Here is a 23,391-nt window from a genome sequence, read left to right on the forward strand (position 1 = left end):
TGTTATGCCATTTATTTACAATGATTGCTTTTATATCTCTTATGTAATCACTAATTGGAATTTTTACATTTGCTCTTGCCATGTGGACTGCTTCTTTAGCTGCTTTATTAGCTTCTTCATTTCCTTTAATCCCTACATGGGCAGGGATCCAACATATTTCAATATTTTTTCCATTATTATACAATTTGTGGAGTTCATATTTAATTTCCTGTACAATATTATTTTTTGAGTAGTAACCTTGAATGGCTTCTATGGCACTTCTTGAGTCGCTAAAAATCACAAAATTATTGAATATTTGCTTTATAATTTTGATGGCTACTGTGATTGCACACAACTCTGCTGTGGAGACTGAGGCATTATTAGGCAAAGTTAACTGATGTAACTTGTTCTGGGATATAGCTGCATATCCTACTCTATGTTGTGATTTAGACCCATCTGTATAAATCACGTAATGTGAACTTTTTTGTTTTATATGATCTATGGTTTTTTGTCTATGGTGTTCTGGGGTATATGAGGAACTTTTTGATAAACATTTCAACTGTTTGAAAGTCCTTACTGTATTCATAGTCCAATGGGGTGGTAACGTCACTGTTGAAGGTACCTGTATATCTATGTTCAGTGACTCAAACAATCTATTAGCTCAGTACTGAGGAGACTGGTGAGGATCTAAATGCTCCTGTACAGTGTGAATTGGATCTAATATTTTCAGTGCTGCTTCTGACGCTGAACCATATATTTCACTTCTGTAGTCAATGACTGATAACACTGTTGCTTTATACAGTATGTTAAGAGTATGTCTATCAGCTCCCCAATTTGTGTGTGATAGTTTTTTAATTAGAATTAGCACCCTTTTGCATTTTGATTTTACGTAAGTTATATGGGCTTTCCAGTTCAGGTGTAGATCAAATATTAATCCCCAAAATTTTGCAGTTTGGCTAATTGGTATATTATGGATTCTGATTTTCAATTCTATTTCTTCACGTTTTTTCTAATTGTTATTTTTATAAAACATGACAGCCTGAGTTTTTTCTATGGAAAATCTAAAGCCTACAGACGAGGTCCATTCATCTATTTTTATTATGGTTTTATTAATCATTCGTTCTGCATGCTTTATGCGTGATGCTGTATAATATACAATATGGCAAAATCACCCATTTACAGGTTACTTTTAACTCCGACTGGTAGCATGTTACTGATATCATTAATTGCTAATGTAAACAAGGGTACCACTAAGGACACTCCCTTCTGGAACCCCATTTTCAAGTGGAAATGTCTTGGAATAAACATTATCTATTCTCACCTGGAAAGTGCGATCAGTCATAAAGTTTTTAATAAACTTAGGAAGCTGGCCGCTTATGTTCTTATTACGTGATGATTTTAATATTGCATACCTCCATGTAGTGTCGTATGCCTTTTGGATGTCAAAAAAGACAGCTACTGTAATTTGCTTTCTTTGAAATCCTCTATGCAAGTGGTCTTCCAAATTAGATAGGGAATCTAATGTAGATCAATTACATTGTAAACCAAACTGGGAAGGAGTTAAAATTTTATTTTCACGTATGTGCCATGTAAGTCGCGCACTTACCATTTTTTCCAACAAATTGCATAGACAACTTGTTAAAGAGATTGGTCTATAAATGTTCACATTACCAGGATCTCTTCTAGGTTTTGGTATAGGAATTATTATGGCATTTCGCCATTCATCTGGAAACAAGTTTCTGAGCCATAAATGACTGTAAAGTTTTAATAAGTATGATTTTGCCAAAGGTGCTAGGTGGCAAATCATTTCAAAGCAAATATTATCACCTCCAGAAGTAGATTTATTGCTGTTCAAGAGAGCATATTCCAACTCTTCCATATTGAATTTCTTATTATAGTATATATCTTCCTTTGTCTCAAAATTAAGTATTATAGATTCTGATTTATTCTTTACTTTTTTGAAATTTGTTTCCAAATTTTGGTTATTGCTTATTTTGGCAAACCTTTCCCCAAGTATGTTACTAATTTTGAAGGAATCTAAAATTTTTTTGCCATTATTTAATATAGCTTATCTGGGTGGTCTAATGTCTGTTCCATTTATTTTTCAGAATTTTTCCCATACTTTTTGAATGGATGTTTTGCTTGTTATTTCCGATACATAGGACCTCCAAGATATTATTTTACCTTTTATGACTTCCTTTCTAAATTTAGCTGATATTTTATTATATAAAGGTTTTAATGCATCTATTTCTAAAAGTACACTTGTCATTTTTAATATATTTTCTTCAAAGAATGGTTTTGATTTATTTATTTTATTGAATCTTCTGTTTAGGGTACTGGTATCTAACCTTCTTGCTAGAGAGTGTTTTTCTCGTACTAATTCAGATAGATCATCTGACCACCAGGGGCTTTATGTTTTATATTATTGGGTTTTGAATGAGGAATAGCTTTGTTTGCTGCCTTTTTAATGAAAGATACAAAGAATTCATTTGTCTCATTGTGATTTCTCAAATAATCATATGGCAGTATATTTCTGGTATGCAAGTTAAAAATGTCCCAATCTGCTTTTTGTATGTTAAAATGTGGAGAGTCTGGTTTCGGTTTATTATTTAATAAGGATATTATTATGGGAAAATGATCACTTGAGTAGGAGTCACCACAAGTATTCTAATCTAGTTTGTCAACTATATTTGTTGAACAAAGGGTGACATCTATTGAGGAAAGTGTTCTATGGGTTTTGGAGCAATATGTATTTACTTCGTTGTCATTCAGACAACAGGGACTATTGGTGTTCATCATGTTTTCTGGTTTTCTCCATCTTTATCCAGTGTAATATTGTTATACTGTAGTCCCATATTGGATTATGTGCATTGAAATCTCCAACAATTAATATGAGATTCTTAAAATCTTTTATTACTTTATGTAATAAGTTTAAATCATACTTTTTATTAGGCTGGTTGTATAAGTTAATAATATCAAACAAATTATTTTCTAATTTTCACTGTTATTGCTGAAATTTGTAATTCAGTGTAATTTATATCTACTTCGTCGTATATCATTTTATTATGTACATATATTGATGTTCCTAAATCATTTTCATTTTTTGTTGTGGCTACTAGATATTTACCTATATTTGGAACAAGTTTTCCTACGTGTTGCATACATATACAGTAATCACTGGCTCGTATTCACTTTTAAGTTGTTGGACTTCTTCTAAAGGTATTCTCGTTAATAATCCATTTATATTCCATTGAATTGTATAACGACTGAATGGTGTAATATGCGAGTGGTCAAATTACTCTAAATTATTTAAGCTGATATTTTTTTTAATTTGTTATAAGTTAATTTGTATCTTTGTAGGTCTTGATTAATCTTTTGTTGTTGTTTTAATTTGAATATCGTTAACTGTTACATTTTTACTATCTTGATTTAATTTTTCTATTTTGATTTTTTTTAGAATTATCTACAATGTTGATATGTTTTTCTTTGTAATATTCTAAATGTTCAGTACACAAGCAACCTTCTTCATGAGATTTGATGTTTGTTTTTTCTTTGTTTCTATACCACATGAAATTTCTTATGGTCTTGCTTAGGCTTTCTTTAGTTATAGTTTTATTTTTGTGGAACACTGCTACAGAGCATTTACTACAACCACATGTATCTTCATGTTCATTAGTTTGTTGTTCCTTCTTGGTTTTTCTTGTGATGCCTATAATTGGTGATGGTTGACTTTCTTTGCTTTCATTGTAGTTATCTATATTTTGGTTTTTCATTTCATCTGAACTTTGTGATTCTGCTCCTAGAGGTATTATTGTTACTATGGGAGACAGTGGAATGTTTGATTTAGTGTTCTGCTTCTGAACTTTAGCTTTTGGTGAGATTGGTGGGTTATTTGTCTTTTTACAGCTTTGTTTGGTGGAATTAGGTGGGGTCTTACCTAGTTGTCTCTTCTGAGTTGTGTTATCTGTTTTGTCACATTCTTGTGATTTTAATTCTTCTTCGTCCTTCTCTATGTCAATATTCGTATCTATTTCTGGTAAGGAGGTAAATCTATTGTCCACTGGATAATGTCATTGCTGTATGCAATCTCCATAGAAGAGTTCTTTTGATCAAGTATTTTTTTAGTGACATTTCTTTATTTTCATTGTCATTCACTTCAGTTTGGGTATTGTTTGACTTTGAAGTATCTGCATACCTAAATTTCTTAGCTGGGTCATTCAATCCTCTCACTTTTAGTTCTAACTTTGCTTCCCTGATCAACATTCCAGTTTGTTCCTGTAGTGATTTAAGTTCAGTAATGTAAATATAGAATGCACATGTTTTAGATTTGCCATGATGTTCTAGGCCACAATTTATGCATTTTGGTTGGCCACAGTCCCAGTGTGTTTTATGTTCTTGCAAACTGCAATAGGCACAACTAGGAAAATTTCTGCATTTAATGGCTGTATGGCCATATTTCCAACAGTTCTTGCATTACATGGGTTTGGGAACATAAGGTCTTAGTTCCCTGTTTAATCCCAGTATTTTAATTTTCAAGGGCAAGGTCTGGCCACTGAACTTTATTTTTGCTTTTTTGATATATTTATTTTTGTCTTTCCTGCTTGGGACCTCATATATTTTGCAGTCTTCAACATTGTTGTATCTTTTCTGTAATAAATCTAGAAACATTGATTTGTTTTGTATTTCTTCTTCTAGATTTGGTAATATTGCTATGCCTTGTACACTATTCATGGTATCATGCCTTATAATGCTTATATTTATGTTTGCTATATTTTTAATGTTTTGATAATTTTCTGACTGGATTCTGGTTGTTTCAACCAACCATTCCCTTTTTTTAATTTGTCTTATGCTCATCTCTTGTGATGGACATCGGTTCAACAAGTAATTTTCCAATTTTAATAAGGATATATTTTTGTGAGCTTGTAAACTCAAAAACCTTGACCAGTTTGATTCTCCAAAGAGGGAATCAAAGTGAACCAAGGTTGAGTTAGGTCTATATTTTCTTTTATTTATTCTTTTAGTCTCCAAAGGGCCCATAGTTGAAAAGTTTGAACTATTTTTTTTTTTTTTTTTGATGGGGACACAGACACAGAAACATCTGGCTCAAAGGAGAATGGTTCCATTGTAACAATGCCAGGTCCTTTTTCACAGGGATATCCTTTTTCTCGCATGGGTCGTCAACATTTGGAGAATTTTCAATCTCCAAGGTGGGTGCAGAGGTCGTTATCTGTGCCAAACAGTATCATCAAAGCTCCCAGGGGTACTCGACTCTTTATTCTTACTATTCATAAAGATTGAATAGAAAAAAAATAATAAACCTGAAAACTTTCAAAAGATATCATTAGCCTTTCATGGAGTTTATTCTTCCACTAATGGCACAAGTGATAGCTGACTCCCAAATGTCCGGCCCCTACCCTACCTCACAGGGGATGGCACAATACGATTAGAGTGGCTGAAGTGTAAGCCAAACCTGCTTGCTAGGACTTAGAGCATTACAAGAATACAATCATCCCCACCCTAATCATATTACAGGCAAACCGGATAGAATGCCGAGAGTCCTATCCCCAGAGCCAGACCCCCTGGAATCCATGGCCCAGCCCCGCAGATAGTTCCGTCCTTGAGATATCAATCTGATATCTCTCAGGTCCAAACATTATCGGGTAGTTGATAATCCTACCACAGTTCTCACTATTTAGCTTTGGATATAAACCCAGTCCCAGCTATGATATCTTTTTCTATTTGACAGGCTCAATAAATTTTAGCAAAAGTGAAAAATTCCACAAAATTAGTCCAAAGAAATGTGTAATAATATATGAGACTCTTGGACTCAAACCCGGGAACAAATTCCTGGGGCTCAAGAGCCCCCTCACCACGTCAAGGTGGTCCCACATTGAGGAGGGATAAATAGTGAAAAATTGCTAAACAAAACAAACAATTCACTAATTGCAAAAAAGGCCACACAAAATCTGAGCACGTCACCAATACTGTAACAGGAAACCAATCCAATAAATGATGAAAGGTACTACACTAGCGATGGTGGCACCACCGCGAAATTTGAATTTTTGGTCTGCCATGGTAGGAAGCTATTAGCTATGTTATTGCTTGGTAAGTCATTTATATAAAAAAGGTGGTTTAATTATTGAAGCCTGGTAATAGGTGTATGACCAATTGCAAATAGGTGAGGGCCTGGGAGTACTGCCCACTCCCCCGACTTTTTCCATCTGCAAGCTCATACAAATGCAGGAATGGTTTGAGGTGGGATTATGATAAAAAAAAATTCAGGGTTGTGCATCTGCAAACACTACAGTTTATCATAAAAATTAAGATCTGTTACAACAAGGATACAACATTTGTCTTTTATGTGAAAACCCCTTATACCTGACTGTCACTGTTTTGAAGGAAATAAGGAAATGAGGTCACAAACTTTTGCCATGTCCCATACGCTCCATGCTTTCTTCGTCATGTGCATGAGCATGAGAAAACTGACATCTATAACCTCCTATTCAGCTTGTCATATATAATAAAAAAGGTTATTAAGGCCCTATATCAGAGTTTGGTTCATTGTGGCAAACTATAATCTAAGAAGGTTTCAGAAAAACCCTAGCCTCTCCATAAAAGGTATGGGAAATCAGGCTTTACGCCTACCCCTCTCCCCTGACCCTTGTAAAGGAAGGATGGAGAGAACATATTATAAGACCAAAGTTCTAAGACAAGTGTTAAGTTGTTTAGCTCATCTGCATCAGTCAGACCAGCACAAACACAGGTTATACTGTCAACAACTGGGAAGGGTGCAAAGGGAAGATACCAGTCAACCACTGAATTTGGTTTTGCTAGTCTACAGCAAACTATGAATCTTGGGGAGAGATGGGGTTAATACATGACAGCGCAAGCAATCACTATACAGACCTAGAAAGAAAGGCAAACGACCCATAGGTGTTCTCTAGGTATAAAGAGGATGTCTGTCAATTAGATTCCTATCCTCAATACCTGAAACTAACAGTTAAGCTTGAACAAGGGTCAAGTGCAACTCTGACCTCTGTGCTGAAAATGCAGGGTCCCAATCTTCTTCTTCAAGAGAAAACTGGAATACCTATGCTAAAGCCACAGAGTCAGAGGGACAGGAGCCAAGACAGCCTTCTAATTGGCCAGTACTGTAAGGAGGAACTGGCACTCCACTAGACTCTGCAAACTGACAGAAATGCCAAGGATTAACACCTAGGGAAAAAGTTTCACTTCCTCTCCACCAGGTTCTAAAGGAAGGTAAACAACAGCTCTCTCCCTGAACTGAGGACAACTGAACAACACTCAAGAGAGAAACCACAGCTGAAGTGATGGGGTCAAACAAGATCAGTGCAAGAGAAAAATGACATTTTTATAATAAAATGACATTTTTATTCTAAAATAATGTTTAACACATACTTACCTGTTAGTTACATATAGCTTTAGTCTTGACGTCACGGCAAAATTTCAAAACGCGCGGCAGCGCCAGTCCGAATATCGGGTGATCGCCCTTACCTGCCCTCTGTCGGGGTACTAGGAACTATTCCAACATGCTTCAGAATAATTTGCCTACCTGTCCCCGTGGGGAGGAGGGTGGGCTTTCGTATATGTAACTAACAGGTAAGTATGTGTTAAACATTATTTTAGAATAAAAATGTCATTTTAACACATACAACTTACCTGTTAGTTACATATAGCTGATTGACACCTTTAGGAGGTGGGGCAATGACAGCTAAAAAGAGTTGTTGGAAACATTAAGGTTATTAATGTAGAAAATTTCTTAGTTCCTCACCTGCTAAGGTAGCTGATTCCACAGTTACTGCCTCAGTAACCTGCTATCCTTAGAGCAACCGCTTGGGGTATAATGACCTGGTCGCAGATTGCTTAAGCTGGGTATCAGTCACCTAGGACATGGCCGTGACAAACCACAGGTATGCCCCTGCTCAGGCGCAGCACAAACATCATGAATTACAAAAGGGTCACCCAACACCAAAGAAAAGCATAACCATAAAAACCAAAACCAACTGTGGGGTAAAACTATCCAACACTTACCCTCACAGACAACCGTAAAAACCTTCACACTCCAAAAACAAGTAAGTAAAGGTAGGTTAATCCTCCTTTACCCTTTACCCATTACCGTGCCAGATACAACAAAGGGCCCTAACGTGCTGCACTCATCAAACACTGTCTGCAGCCATGAGAGATAATGCAAAGCAAATACAGACTTACATCTCCAGTAGGTTGCTTGCACAATATCTTGAAGGGAGAGGTTCCTTTTATAAGCGAGAGAAGTAGAGATAGCCCTCACTTCGTGAGCCTTCACTTTACACATTTTCAAATCATTCTCTGAAATATTGGAGTGAGCTTCAGAAATCAGATCTCTAATAAAAAGGACATGGCATTCTTGGACATCGGTCTAAGAGGGTTCCTGACCGAACACCATAAGGAATCTGAAGGACCCTAATATCTTTAGTCCTTCGCAAATAATATTTCAAGGCTCTGACTGGGCAGAGGAACCTCTCCTGCTCCTTACCTACCAATTCCGACAGACTGGAATCTCAAAAGAGCGAGGCCACGGGTGCGAAGGGGTCTCGTTCTTGGCCATAAAAACAGTTTGAAAGAACAAATTGCTTTTGAAGCAGAGAATCCTACTCTCTTATCCAAGGCGTGGATCTCACTGATTCTCTTAGCTGTAGCTAACAAAACTAAAAAGAGGGTTTTCCTCGTAAGATCTCTTAAAGAAGCAGAATCCATAGGTTCAAATTTCTCAGACATAAGCCACTTCAGGACTACATCAAGATTCCACGAAACAACTTTAGCATCTGACCTCTTAGAGGTACCGAAGGATTTAATAAGGTCCGTTATATCTTGGTTATTAGAGATATCCAAACCTCTGTGACGAAAAACAGTAGCCAGCATGCTACGATAACCTTTAATTGTGGATACAGAAAGGTTCTTATTCCTGAGGAACAAAGAAAATCCGCAATCTGCGTCACCGAGGTTCTGGAAGAGGAAATGTCATGATCTTTGCACCATGAACGAAACATATTCCACTTGGACTCATAGACCTTGATCGAAGATGGTCTTCTGGCTCTAGCGATGGATTGAGCCGCTTTCTTTGAAAATCCTTTGCTTCTGAGTAGGCGTTCGATAGTCTGAACGCAGTTAGCCGCAGACTTGACAGGTTTTCGTGAAATCTCCTGAAGTGGGGCTGTCTGAGTAAATCTACTCTGTTTGGAAGGCTCCTCGGGAAGTCGATCAAGAGATCCATGAGAACTGGGAACCAATCCCTGGAAGGCCAGAAGGGGGCTATCAACGTCATCCTGGTGTTGGAGTGGTGCTGAAATTTCCTCAACACCGCACCTAACATCTTGAACGGCGGGAAGGCGTAAAGGTCCAGACCCGACCAATTCAGTAGCATTGCGTCCGTCTGGAAGGCTGCTTGGTCCGGGACAGGAGAGCAGAAGATTGGGAGCCTGTTCGATTTGTTCGTCGCGAACAGGTCTACCAGAGGTTGACCCCAAAGTCTCCACAGCGACTTGCACACTTCTTCGTGCAAAATCCACTCTGTGGACAGAACCTGGTGCTTCCTGCTCAAGGAGTCCGCTCTCACGTTGAGGGCTCCCTGAATGAATCTTGTTAGGAGCAGAATCTTGTGCTTCTCTGCCCACAAAAGGAGGTCTCTTGCTACCTCGCTGAGGGAGTAAGAATGAGTGCCCCCCTGTTTTTTTATGTAAGACAACGCTGTGGTGCTGTCTGAATGAACCAGAACTGTTTGTCCCTGTACGAATGGTAGGAAGTGTACGAGACTCAGGTGGATTGCTTTCAACTCCTTCTTGTTGATGTGCCATTCTTTTTCTGTCGCATTCCACAAACCTGAAATTTCTTTTACACCCAACGTCGCTCCCCATCCTACTTCTGACGAGTCTGCAAACAGTTCGTGGTTCGGGTTCGACGGAAATAGAGAGAGACCTTTCTCTAATTTTCTTCGATCTAACCACCACCTTAGATCTTCCTTGATAAGGTCCGAGATTGGAAAGGAGAAGGAGTCTGGAAGCGTTTTCCTGTTCCATTGCTCCCTGAGGTAGAATTGAAGGGGCCTCATGTGAAGTCTCCCCAGGGAGACAAACTTTTCTATTGACGCCAGAGTTCCCAGGAGGCTCATCCAAGCCTTTGCGGAACAGGTATCCATATCCAGAAAGTTCTGGACTTTTGAGACAGTCCGAGATTCTTTGATCTGACGGAAAAGCCAGAAAAGGAACTGTTTCCAGTCTCATTCCTAAATAGATCCTGGATTGTGAGGAGATAGGTGAGACTTCTTCCAATTGATTAGAAGTCCTAGCTTCTGTGTCAAGTCGAGAGTTACTTGCAAATCCTCCAAGCACTGAGGCTGAGACTGGGAACGAAGGAGCCAATCGTCGAGAGAGAGAGATCTTTATTCCTCTGAGATGAAGAGCTTTGGCAACAGTGGACATAACTCTTGTGAATACTTGAGGGGGCTGTGGACAGACCAAGCACAGAGTCCTGAACTGATAAGTCTTCTCCTGGAAAACGGCGAAGAAACTTCCTGGACGCGGGATGGATCGGAATGTGAAAGTAAGCGTCCTGCAGATCTATTGAGACCATCCAATCCCCGGACGAAGAGAATTGAGGACGGATTGCGTCGTCTCCATCGAGAAACTGGTTTTCTCCACGAAAAGGTTGAGAGAACTCACGTCCAGGACTGGTCTCCAGCCGCCTGAGGCCTTTGGAACAAGAAAAAGGCGGTTGTAAAAGCCTGGAGAGTTGACTTCTTCCACGATCTCTATCGCTCCTTTTAAAAGCATGGAGTCTACTTCCGCACTCAGAACCGAGCATTTTTCTAAGTTGCTGGAATATGCTGTCAAAGCTAAAGGTTCTGTTGCAAGAGGGGGCCTCTTGAGGAAGGGGATAGAATATCCTTCCTTTAGCACGGACGTGGTCCACTGGTCCGCTCCGATCTCCTCCCAAATTTGCCAGAACTGCTGAAGTCTGGCTCCGACTAGTGCATGGAGGACATGCAGATCACTTTTTAATTGAGGGTTTGATAGTCTTGGAGACAAATCTTGCTTTGCCCCGAAACGAGATACTGTACGGGTGAGGGCCTGCCACGAAAGGGCCTATCTTGATTAACTAGAGGACGAGTTTGCGCTGGCAGAGAAGGTTGAGGAGCTTTTGGTTTCCGAGTGGATTGCGCCAAAAGGTCCTGTGTGGACTTCTGAGTAAGGGATTTCGACACTTCGGCCACAAGTTCTTGAGGGAAAAGGTACTTCTTATCCAGAGGTGCGAAAAGAAGAGCCGATCTTTGAGTCCTAGAAACTCCACGAGAGCGACAAAAGAGCACCAAAGTTGTCGCTTCTTAAGAACTCCTAACGTGAAGATGGAGGCTAACTCAGACGCACCGTCACGAATCCCTTTATCTAAGCAGGACATAACAGAAGAGAAATCATCGAAATGCGCTTCGGAAAGACCAAAAGACTTTACCTTCCTACCCAAAGCGCCAATAGTCCAGTCCATAAAACTGATGACTTCCAAAACTCTGAAAACGTTCTTCAAAAGGTGGTCCAACTCTGAGGGAGAGAAGAAAATCCGAGCCGAGTTCATCGCAGAACGACGAGTAGAGTCAACGAGACTGGAGAAGTCTCCTGAGAGGAGGCAGAAGCTCCCAGAGAGAAAACTTCCCCAGTGTCGTAGCAAGCCTTCGTCTTAGTAGAAAGCTTGGAAGGAGGGAAGCAGAAAGTGGTTTTCCCTGATCACGTTTGTCTTCCAACCAGGAGTTCATTTTCTTTAATGCCTTTTGGCTGAAATAGAAAGCACTAACTTCATAAAGGAAGAGGTAGGAGGCTTTGAGTCTCTTGCGTACTGAGAGAGAGGGGAAGCCGGAGCCGCAGGTGCAAAATCCTCAGGAAAATTATCAATAAAGAAGCGAAGAAGCTTCTTATAATCCGAGCGAGAGGAGTCTGGTTCGTCTACAGGAAACTCTTCCACAACTTCTTCCTCAGACGAAATAGGAGAAAAACCTTCCGCTTGCACATACACATCTTGTGAAGGAGGAGTAGGAGCCTGAATAAGAGCTTGAGGAGGAGCCTGAGCCTGAGTAGGCGCCACAGAGGAGCCTGAACTGGCGCCACAAGAGGAGCCTGAGCCTGGCGCCACAAGAGGAGAGGCGCCACAAGAGGAGCCTGAACTGGCGCCACAAGAGGAGCCTGAACTGGCGCCACAAAGGAGGAGCCTGGGATGGCGCCTCACCTGGCGCTACCTGAGGCGCTTGAGCCTGAGAGAGCGCTAAATCTTGAGGGAGCGCCTGAGCCTGACTAGGCGTGAGCCTGAGCCTGATCCTGAACCAAAGGAGGATCAAGAGACACAGATCGAGGAGGAGCTTTCGTACTGGGCGCTCCGAGAGCTCGAGACGAAGGAGGAGGCATCAAATACACTTCAGAAGGCTTTGCTGGAGAAGAACCAGGCCTTCCGAGCCCGCCAAGAATGCTTCCAATTTTCTTGTGCATCGCTCGAAGAAAGTCATGAGTAGACGAGGATCCAACTGGGAACGATGATCAGTAGAGCCAGGATCGTGATGAGGAAGAGGCGCAGAAGCCACAATAGGCTTACGTGAAACCAAAGGAGAAACACCGGGAACGCTGGGCAACACCGAATGGGAAGTCTTATACCTCTTGCGCACATGAGCCTTGCGCCTGGGAGAAGACTCTTCTGACGACGAAAATCTCTCCGGACTCTCCCAAAAACTACAGGAAGGCTGTGATAAGCGAAATGGCTTCTTCTTCTGAACCGCTGAAGGCGAAAGATTCCTGGACCTCTTCAATGGTCTAGACTCGTCGGAAATCTCCAGCCTCTCGCAGGCGAATCACTGGAGCTTGAAGAAAGACACTTCCTTGAGTCGCCTTTCCAACGGCGCTCTGAAACAGCCTGGGAAACAACAGGACTGTTCGAGGGGCGGCTGCTCGTGAGCAGACCCCACTCGCCTCCCTTGGACTTTCAGCATGTCTTCTCCCAGGAGCAGGGGAGCTTGACAGAGGCTTAGGTCTAGGAGAACGAGTAGGCCGAGCAACCACCTCCTCCACCACACTAACACTTTGCACTGCACTTAAATTATTCACAATATTTTGGAAAGAATCCATACGCTCATGAAGGGATTTCACATTAACGCCAATATCCTCCATGGCGCCCACAATAAGGTTAAATCTGGCGTCCATCTGGACTTGATACTCAGACACGGTAACGGGTTCAGGGATATCAGAGTCAGGAATAGGAATATTAGTAGCCACGGGGATATTAATAGAAGTTTCCTGCATAGCTAAGGGAGATTCCGGTTTCTGAGAGAGAGAAGAAGAACTTCTAGCTAAAGCTTTCCTGGCTCTATCTTTCTCAAGCTTCTTTACATACTTAGATAGAGCCTTCCAATCTTTTTCAGTCATACTGACACATTCATCACACTTCCTCTCATATGAACATTCCTGACCTCTACAAGCCACACAAATTGAATGAGGATCAAGACTAGCCTTGACCAACCTCGTCTTACAGCCTTTGCTGCAAACCCTAAAGGTATAAGACCCAGAATCTGACATAATTATCAGAAAACCTGACTAAATAGGTGACAAAAATAACTGGCAAAGCCGCAAACCAACAAAGAGTACTTCACCAAGTGAAAACAGCTCGATGTAGGCAGATACAATGAAATTTCGCTCAGTACCGACAACAATGTCGCCGGCGTGACGGCAAAATTATTCTGAAGCATGTTGAATAGTTCCTAGTACCCGACAGAGGGCAGGTAAGGGCGATCACCCGATATTCGGACTGGCGCTGCCGCGTTTTGAAATTTTGCCGTGACGTCAAGACTAAAGCTATATGTAACTAACAGGTAAGTTGTATGTGTTAAAACCTGAGATGCCAAGAGTTGATAACATGCTTCAGCAGGTTCTCCGATGCAACAGAAGCAGTAGAAGTGGTAACTGACGCAGGAGCAGTGGGGCTAGCAGGAACTACCATTGCACAATGACAGCATCAGCCATGGATAAAATCATCTGACCACCTCCTGGTCTGCAATGTAAACCCCCTTGTACTGAGGAAGAGGAGGACAGGCAGTTACCAACCCAGTAAAAGCAGCAGGGATCAAGGGAGATACAAAATAGGGAAGAGGAGATAAGAACAGCAGTATGCTGCCCTCAGAGGACATCAACTGGATCATCTTCCAGTTCATCCTCTTGGTCCCAGACTTCTGTTTGGCAGGCAACCAAGAAACACTGAGTGCACTTCAGAGATGGCATACAATCCTGACCTCTGCAAGCAGTGCACAAAGAATTCAGTAGTCACAGGCAACATAAGAAGTATCAGGCACTGTAATTCTTACAGGAGTCAAAATCAGAAAAATCAACAAACAAGCCAAATTCATCAGCCTTTCAAACCAGAAATTACTTAAGCTAGCTCTAATAACAGCCATAATACAAGTTTCAAATGTAAGCCAGCAAGGTGGCTGAAAATTTTGGACATTGTTTACTGAGTAAGTGGGTGGTTACACCTGACTCTTCACTCACCTCTAGTTAGCTACCTAGTTACCAAGCTTCAACAAGCAAACCAGTTTTATTAAAGGTATACGTATCTATGCAAAGGATGAAGATTTGTATTCTCATAGGAAAAACCATGTGCGCACCCCTGTACATTGCATGTAGAGTATAAAGTGCAAAGCATTTACAAAGAAGGTAAATTTGTTTCTTGTATGGGACTTTGGCTGCATGCCCAACATCTTAGGTATACAGTACTGTACTAACTCATGATTTTTATTAATGTTTACCTTCATCCTTGACAAAAGACTACCTACTTTGCTACTACACACGCCCACAGGAGTATGACCCCAGCCACTTACGCATTGTATCTCAATTATAAATCAGAAAATGTCATTGAACACCTTCAAAATCCCACCTTTTTTTCTGTTTATTTAGTCAACTTGTCAGGTTTTCAATTTTTTAATGTTATGCAACTAGTAACTAGTTTTGACATACAATGATAATACTATATGAAATTATCAAACCAAGACCAATAACATCATCTTACCTTTGTTATACTACAAGTACAACAAGTTGTGAAACCAAGATCCTTATCAACTCGTGTGTCACTATTTTGCAATGATATAGTAGCTCAATTTCAAAAAGTGTGGCTTTGCTTTTGCAACAACACCTCCAAAATAAAGATAAACTCAGATGGCAGGACATCAGTAGCTGTAAAAGTAAGAATAGTATATTTTGATATGGGTATTCGGTATTTCATTTATCAGTACAACAGCAATTAAAAATTTTATGGTATGGTAAAAAGTTCACTAATAAACTATGATTACATGCCTGCAATCACTGCATCAAGGTTACACAATTTTTGAGTCTGGACATGAAAATATATCCAGTATTACACAGTTACAGAGTTTGAATACAACCATTCACAATTTAGTAATTCCGGACTTTAGATACTTGAAGATTTCATAACTCTACTGATTACACCATATTCTACTAGCATATAATTGCCTGCATGGTATGTAAGGTAAAACAATCTGGTTGTTATGATTTGTGATTAAAATGTAAAGATTTTCCAAAATGTAAAGATGAAAGTGTTTTTCTCAATACAGTATAACCCGTTACTGGAACGCTAATTCACTGTCTTAATTTAGCTCAAATAGCATTGTAGGACTTTATGGCCTGATGAGTGCTACATAGCATACTGCTAGTATCTAAATAGTAGAGCTAGCTATTGTTGTCAATAGCACGTGTGCTGGTTTATGTAGATCAAGTTTCATCAACTTTCAGTTAAGTTAAGCTGCATCAGGGGTGTTCCTGTGTATACTAGACTCAGGCAATAGTCAAAACATCTGACTGGATTCTTTTCTGTAGTTTTCTAATTATCATTCATCAATATCACAGCATGGGATAAGGCAGTCGCAGTTAGCTTAATATTCATATAAATCAGTTAAGACAGTCATACTAAACCTAACCCCAAGATAGCTTGCAACATCTGACAAATCACAAGACATATAACAAATTCAACAATTCATTGTGCCAACTTCCTAACTTATTCTGATTCTGGTGACTAACCTGGTCTCCATAACTTGGTTTAAATTTAATTAGCTCTGTGCTTATTTCACTTTCCTAACCTACAAATTAGACTGGCTGACTGGGTGAATTGGATGGGATTAGGGTTAGCCAGCAATACCTGGCAACAGTATAACCACAAATGCCAGTTAGCCTGTCAAGCTTGGCCAACTTTGATAACTTAGTCTACAACTGGAAAAGATTTTGTAATTGTGGGAACAATTCTTTATACTGTACTGCATATCTATTTCAAGGTTTAGGAAGTTAGCAGGCTAGCCTGGACAAGCCATGGCCTAGGTTCAGTGACTAAGCAAGGTTTAGCCGAGTTGATTTGGCAAAGGAGCATACACTTACCTAATACAGTACAGTATTAAGATACTGTTCAATGGCAACTGCCAGAATTGCATAACAAAAAAATGTATGTCAGCCTACCCAGCATGGCCAACTTTGGTAACTGAGCCTATGCCTAGTATAAATTTAAGATCTCAAAATTGTGAACACAATTCTTAAAGGAAAAACAGAGGTAGGGATGGTGCTCTACATTCTGAGATTCCCCAAAAAGATTTCCCTGGAAGAAACAAAAGCACATGATAAAAATCACATGGAAAGCATCTGAAAACCCATCTCATACCAAATCTTATGCTGAGATCAATTAAGAGGAAACAAGGGAAGAATTGCATTGTAATGCTCACAATTCCTCTTCAAAAGAAAACAAAAAAGTCTGATGAAAGGCAAGAGCAATAATTAGCAACCAAAGTAGGTTAGCAGAGCCACCAGTGCACTTCAAATGGTGCACTGTAGGCATTACCAAAGATTGTTTACACATCCCCCTTTTTAACCTTTTATTTTACCTCCATTCCCACTTCCTTTCTTCCATCTTCCTGTCCAACCACTAGCAAATGTTCTTCAGCCTTCCTACATTTCTTGCCAAATTTATTTCACTGCAGAGACCAGCCAGCAAACTCCTCACATATGGAATCAGGGTAGCAAGTCTTATCCCTGTAGAATGAACAGAACTGGTGAGGAACCACAGTCAAGGAGGGTATTAAGCAGTCATACTCTCCCTCACATGCTATATGACTATATGTCTTTGTTGTTCAATCACAATTTTATTAATGGCATCAATTACACAAACATAACACAGCCAGATGACAGTGCTAGCTTTGCAGTTGAACATGAGATTCCCACCCTACTCATCCCTCTTCTTCTTTCGACCTCATTAGTCCCACTGTATAGCAGGGTCGGCCGCTCGAGTCAACTTTCCCCATCTGTTTCTATTCCTAGCATCTTCTTCCCCCAGTCCCACCTCACCACATCCATCCATCTGATCCTTTGATGCCCCACACTCCTCCTCCTCATCACTGGAATGTTCTTGGCTCCCTTGATTGGTTCCACCTCCTCTCTTCTTATTACATGGCCACTGTATCTCAAATGAGCTTCCCTAGCTTTCACCTTTACATTACATACACCACACATTTTCTTATGTCGTGACTCTCCCTCCTTACCATTAGTGATATTCCAGCAATCCATCTCACCATCCTCATCTCAGTTCTTTTCAACAGTCCCTCCTCTTTCCTCTTAAGTGGCCAGGCTTCTGCCTCACATAATAGTACGGGTCTGATAACCGTACTATAAATCTTCATTTTGGGCTTTAATGGCATTTTCTTGTTTAAAACAACTCCAGTTATTTCTCTCCATTTTCGCCATGCTTCTTTCGCTCTCTGTCTCACTTCTTTCTCATACCTTGCTCTTCTGTTATTATTGAACCCAAATAGTTAAACTCGTTCTGCTTTAGCACTGTACCATCTTCCACTTGAATGTTTACCTCTTCATGTCCTTCTCTAATACTAGTCATTAGCTCTGTCTTTCCAATGTTCACTTTAAATTCTTTCCTTTCTAGGGCTCCTTTCCATGCTAAAAACTTTTCTTGCAGTTCTTCTGTGTGTGCTATAATGACTAAATCGTCAGCAAACAACAGATCCCACCGTTCATCGTTGTTCCTTAATTCTGATGTCAGTGTGTCTATAACGACGAGGAACAAGAATGGACTCAGAGCTGATCCGTGACGGAGGCTCACCTCCACAGGGAATGTCTCAGTCTCCCCATATTTTGTTTGTACAGTAGTTCTTGCACCCTCATACATCATCTTCACTAAACTTACCAACTTTTCTGGTACTCCTCTCTTTCTCAAACACCAATAGACTACTCTTCTTGTTACCTTGTCATACGCCTTTTCAAAATCAACAAAACACAAGTAAACTTTCCTTTTTCCTTCTAGATACTTCTCTTGGACTTGTCTTACTATAAAAACAGCAGCCACTGTGCTCTTTCCTTTCATAAACCCAAACTGCTGCTCATGTATATCTATCAGCTCTCTCAACCTTCCTTCTACTATTCTTTCTAGTATCTTGAATACATGCTCCAAAAGCTTTATTCCTCTGCAGTTCCCACAGTTTAACACGTCCCCTATTCATCCACCTAACACCAATTAACCTTGTTCTTACCAAAGTAGGATTAATGGACATTTCTGGTTTGTGCCAAGGAATATTCCTACATAAAGGGCAATGGTCTGTATTGCTGCTAAAACAAATACATCAAATTTGTATTTTCATAGGAGAACAATCACTGAAGCTTAGTAACAAGCTGGTTAACTGGAAGTAGGCAGGTGAGTGGGGGTGTTTCCCACTCACCAGCCAAATGAGAAAGCAGTACCAACAGTTTAAGTACTTCGGCTGAAGCTTGAGAAAAAAAAACCCATGGCAGTCTTGGCTTCTCAAAATTAATTGAAAGATACCTTGTCACAAGTATAGTACACTTAGAAAACCCAGTGTCAACCCCATGTATGACAAACTTTCCACCTGTAGGCAAGCGAAAGCAGCTACAAACTCTCAGAGATGGATGAGGCTTATGCCATTTCCAATGGGACTTCTCATAAGAAGGTTTCTGAGACTTCTTTGTCTTCTTCCTACAAGAGGAAGATAGGCCAGAGAAAGATGAGGAGGAGGAAACAGAGGATGAGTTTGACAATGAGGAGGAAGAAGAAAATATGCACCTGAGTTTCTTCATCTACTTCTACCAGCTACAATGGAAGATGAGGTCAAGTTAGGTAGCAACATCAGTGAATACTGTCTGTGTACAATACTGCAGAGGTATCCCCTGCAAGCAATAAGACTGCCCCAGGAGGTTCATATTGCGCCCTGTGGCAGAAGCAGCAACAGGTATAGAGGACTCCTTAACTGAGTCCAAGTGGGCCAGAAATGTCAAAAAAGGATACCAAGAGAAATCCAAATCATCCACATGCACTCCAATAAATCACCCATACCTGCAGCACATGCAGGTCACGATGGTACTGAAGGAATGGCAAAGCTGAGACCTGTCACACGTGAACATTCGACCACAAGCACGATTCTAAGAGGATGTAAATGTGAGATGGAAAGGTAGTGCCAACTCCTCTCATCATACTTCTGAAGTACAAGCAAGAGAAATTCAGGGTAGTCCCCAAGTCTTGAAAGGGGCGGAAATACAACGATTCATCAGCAAACTCAGAGAACCCGGATGTCAACCTTACTCACAGAAAATGCCCCCTCTAGGGTGCTAGGGTGTCTTTATCATCATCTACCTTCAGAGAAGGAAGATGCTGGCTCAGAGTCTGAGGAAAAATATACCCAACTGCATTTCATAATTTTGTTCTGACCATGAGTCTAACTTCCCCCCAACAAAGTCAGATGAGGCAGGCAGACATCACAAAGACAGCCTGTGCTCAATATTGTTCGAGTGTTTCCCACAGGCAATACAAAATCAATAGTTAGATCAAGAGAGTTGAGCTCCTTAACAGTACCAGTAGGAACACCAAGAACAGATGGGCCCTTAGCAAAATGCTTAGTGAGGACAACATCCTTTTAAATACTCCAAACAGTCAGAAATACCTGGAGCAGTTGGTGAAACTGGTAAGAGGAACAACAAACATGCGTCAAGGTTTTACCTAAGGAGACTTCAGGTTGTGTATACATTATCAATCTTGGAGAGCTTGTGCTCAGCCACTGTCCCCTGACAAATACCCATCACGGACTAAGCCAGAGGAAAATGAGTGGGAGGGACAGGAATAGAGGGAAGGCAGCCCAGTAGGAAGGAATGATAAAGGTTTGGTAGTATCAAAGGTGGAGAACTGCCCCTAAGACACTGATGAATATTTTGGCCTTCCTACATTTCTTGCTGAATCTCTCTTATTATGAAATACAGTCAGTACACTCCTCGCAAGGAGAATAAAAGCTGTGAGTCCTACCGCTATTGAATGAACAAAAGTGGTGAGGCTCCACAGCCAAGGGGGTACATAAAGAAACAACACACACTCTCATATCTTGCACACCTTTGTTGTTCGCCCACACCATTCTCCAAAGCAATATCCATTACACGAATACAATGACAGTAAAAAAAAAAAAAGGTTAAATGAGGCAGACAAGAAAGGATGTATCATATGCCAAATCATGACCACTGCTGAAAAAAAAAAAATGTTGGCTTACAGTAGGTAAGTGGGGGATTCCCCTACTCAATCACCTACCACTAGTTAACCATTTTGTTAACAATGACAACTTCCAGCTAACACTGCAGAATACTCCTACATAAAAGGTGATGGTTTGTATTTCAGTAGGAACAAACCTTAATTAATGTATTCCTCACATATTTACAATTTTACTGCTCTAGGTAGAACCACAAGAAAATAAAACTATTCACACTAACTTGGATTTTAATATCATCCTCTGTATACAGCAAGGAAATTAACCATCTACTACAGACTGGGAAGAATAACTGTATCTGTATCCAGTATTGACATTTATCATTGAAAATCTTATACTAGACTCCACAGACTATGCGTAAGTTTATGATATCAATGAGGTTTTCTGTATATTAGAAAAGAAAATGAACCTTTTGATTAAAATCTAAATTTAACCTTTTAATGATGATAATTTTAACTGCTTATTCTATACAGCATAATCATGACCACAAGGTATGTATGTATACTTAAACACAAGGGGTTTATCCCTCTCTTACTGCCAACAGATATAATCTGGAGTTACATGTGTGTATTAATCATTTACATTAAGGTGTCCAGTATCTACCTTTGTGCAATTGATAATGCAAAGAAAACTGAGCTGTCAAGTATTTAACATGTCCTTATGTCATCATCTGTCCAGCTTTAGTTGTAATTTAAATGTTAAGGATAGATACCAGAGAATTAGGCTATTGTTCGCCCTCAAAATCTCTGGTTAACCCCACGATTTAGATTTCATTAGTGTGAGAAAATCTCTATATGAGGCGTCACCATCATTATATGAACAATCACTGGGGAATGTGTTCAGTGGCAAGGTATATGGTGATGGGCCTCTGCACCATAAAACTGTTTTTTCTTTTATGAACAGGGCCTATAAAGGGTACTTAAGGTATTATTATACAGACGGGTCCAACTACATGTACATGGCAGTACAAGCAAACCATATTTCCACTGTTCGATATTCCATTGTTATTGTTTCTAGCCAAGCCCTTGTCCTATTTACCCAAAAATTCTCCACTGGGACATTAAGACTGGCTAAATTTGTTCATTACAGCCAAGGATTATCCTATCTTATACTAAACCGCACAGAAAACATGACCAACTTACCAAATGGGGGCTAATCCGGTAACCAGGGAACTTCTTTCTAACTTTTGGAATTGGGTCTAGGTCATCCCAAAACGATTTGACTAGCCTAGTCTAGCCTGCCTCAACCTTCATCATCAGGCGTGCTTACGCCCATCCCGTAGACTGTGCAGGCCGTAAATGTCACAACGTCGAGTGACCAGGCTTAAGTTCGGGTTCAGGGTTTTAAAAAGGTAAACGATTGGGGTAAACAGTAAGGTTTGCCTTTCCAAGTTTTGATAGTAGTTGTAGTAGTAAGAAATGGGGATTAACTCTTGAACGGCTCTCTCTCCCGTTCTAATTTGATTTTGATTGTTCCAATACAAGGCCCTCCAGTCTCCACATACATAACGATAAGTCGTGGAACATAGAGTAGGTTTCCGACGATGCCAAACTCCCTCAAGCCTTTTAATCTGACTCAAGCTAATCCCGACATCCTTTCATTTAGGGTCTTTTAATCCGGTCGTAAAATTTCCTCTCCAATCTTAAATCATAAATCTTTCCAGTCAAGCAAAAGCTGCGAGATCTGCCGTTGTTATTGATGTGGATTAGGCCGACATTAATTGTGTTTCGAGAGCAGCCCATAAAGTTGATTGCTTTGTTTATATCCGCAAACTGCATGTTAAAAATTTTGTAGGAACAGTGCGAACACAACATAAATTACGGGACAAGGAAAGTGCCCTTTAATACAGATAATAGTTCGGCTTTCAAGAGGACATCCTCGACTAGACCTGGTCCCAGTGTCTTATGAAGACAATTGTTTTCGGTTTTGTTTAAAACTTTTAAGATATTCGTCTCAGATGACAATAGAAATTTAACGTTCCATACCCTACCATTAATAAAGTTCAGTGCATTACTGTAATTTTAATGTACTAAATTTTTTCCATCTTTATTATTCGTAAAATTTGAACTTTTATTCGTCATATTATTTGAATGATGATTGAATCAGTTTATATTTGAACACATTATCAAAAGTAGCCTGGAATCATCATTCTCTCTCTCTTCCCATCAAACATATTTAATATAGAAACGATGAATGTGAGAACATCAAATATTTCGTAAGTATTTTTCCTCCATTAGAACAATTTCTTCCACTTCAAGTAGAATACTGTCCAACGTTGGAATTTCCTTTCTAGCGTGATAATTGAATGAAAATAAGACTGAGCTTATGACAGTTGGTACAGAAAGTAACTTAAGAAACTTGCGTGTTAATCAAGTGTGTATAAATGAAAACTGGGTCCAGACGAGGTGTTGCTTCGCGGGACGGGGTTACCCCCAATCTTATTCATTTGCAGTGGCTTCCGGTGAAGGCCAGAATAATATTCAAGTTATGTGTTTTGACCATCAAGTTGTTAAGACCGGCTCTTCTCGATATTTGAAGAACCTATTACAGATTATACGACCATTAAATCGACCTGATACTAGACTAGTTACAGACGGTTTCAGGTTGGTAGAGCCGCGTTTTTCCTGTCTGTGGCTCCAGAGCCTTTGAATAAGCAGCTCCTAGATTATATAACAAGCTTCCTCTTGAGCTGAGGCAGATTGAGGATTTGAAGTTTTTCAAAAAGAAACTTAAAACTTTTTGTTTAATCAGTGCTATGATATGGAATGTCAAACAGTGAATGTGGAATATGC

At 40.1% G+C, this 23,391-nt stretch overlaps 1 protein-coding gene across 1 annotated transcript in view; it reads right to left on the reverse strand.

Annotated features, from left to right (window-relative positions):
- LOC136826281 (zinc finger protein OZF-like) overlaps nt 1–22,174 on the reverse strand; it is a 31,048-nt gene extending 8,874 nt beyond the window's left edge. Inside the window, exons 1-2 of the mRNA XM_067083476.1 lie at nt 21,742–22,174; nt 15,064–15,227 (exon numbers count right to left, since the gene is read on the reverse strand). The gene's annotated coding sequence lies outside the window, so the exon portion shown is untranslated. The remainder of the gene's footprint in view (nt 1–15,063; nt 15,228–21,741) is intronic.
- Nucleotides 22,175–23,391: the final 1,217 nt, after the last annotated feature.

The sequence above is a fragment of the Macrobrachium rosenbergii genome, chromosome 40, assembly GCF_040412425.1.
Source record: "Macrobrachium rosenbergii isolate ZJJX-2024 chromosome 40, ASM4041242v1, whole genome shotgun sequence".
NCBI lineage: Eukaryota > Metazoa > Arthropoda > Malacostraca > Decapoda > Palaemonidae > Macrobrachium > Macrobrachium rosenbergii.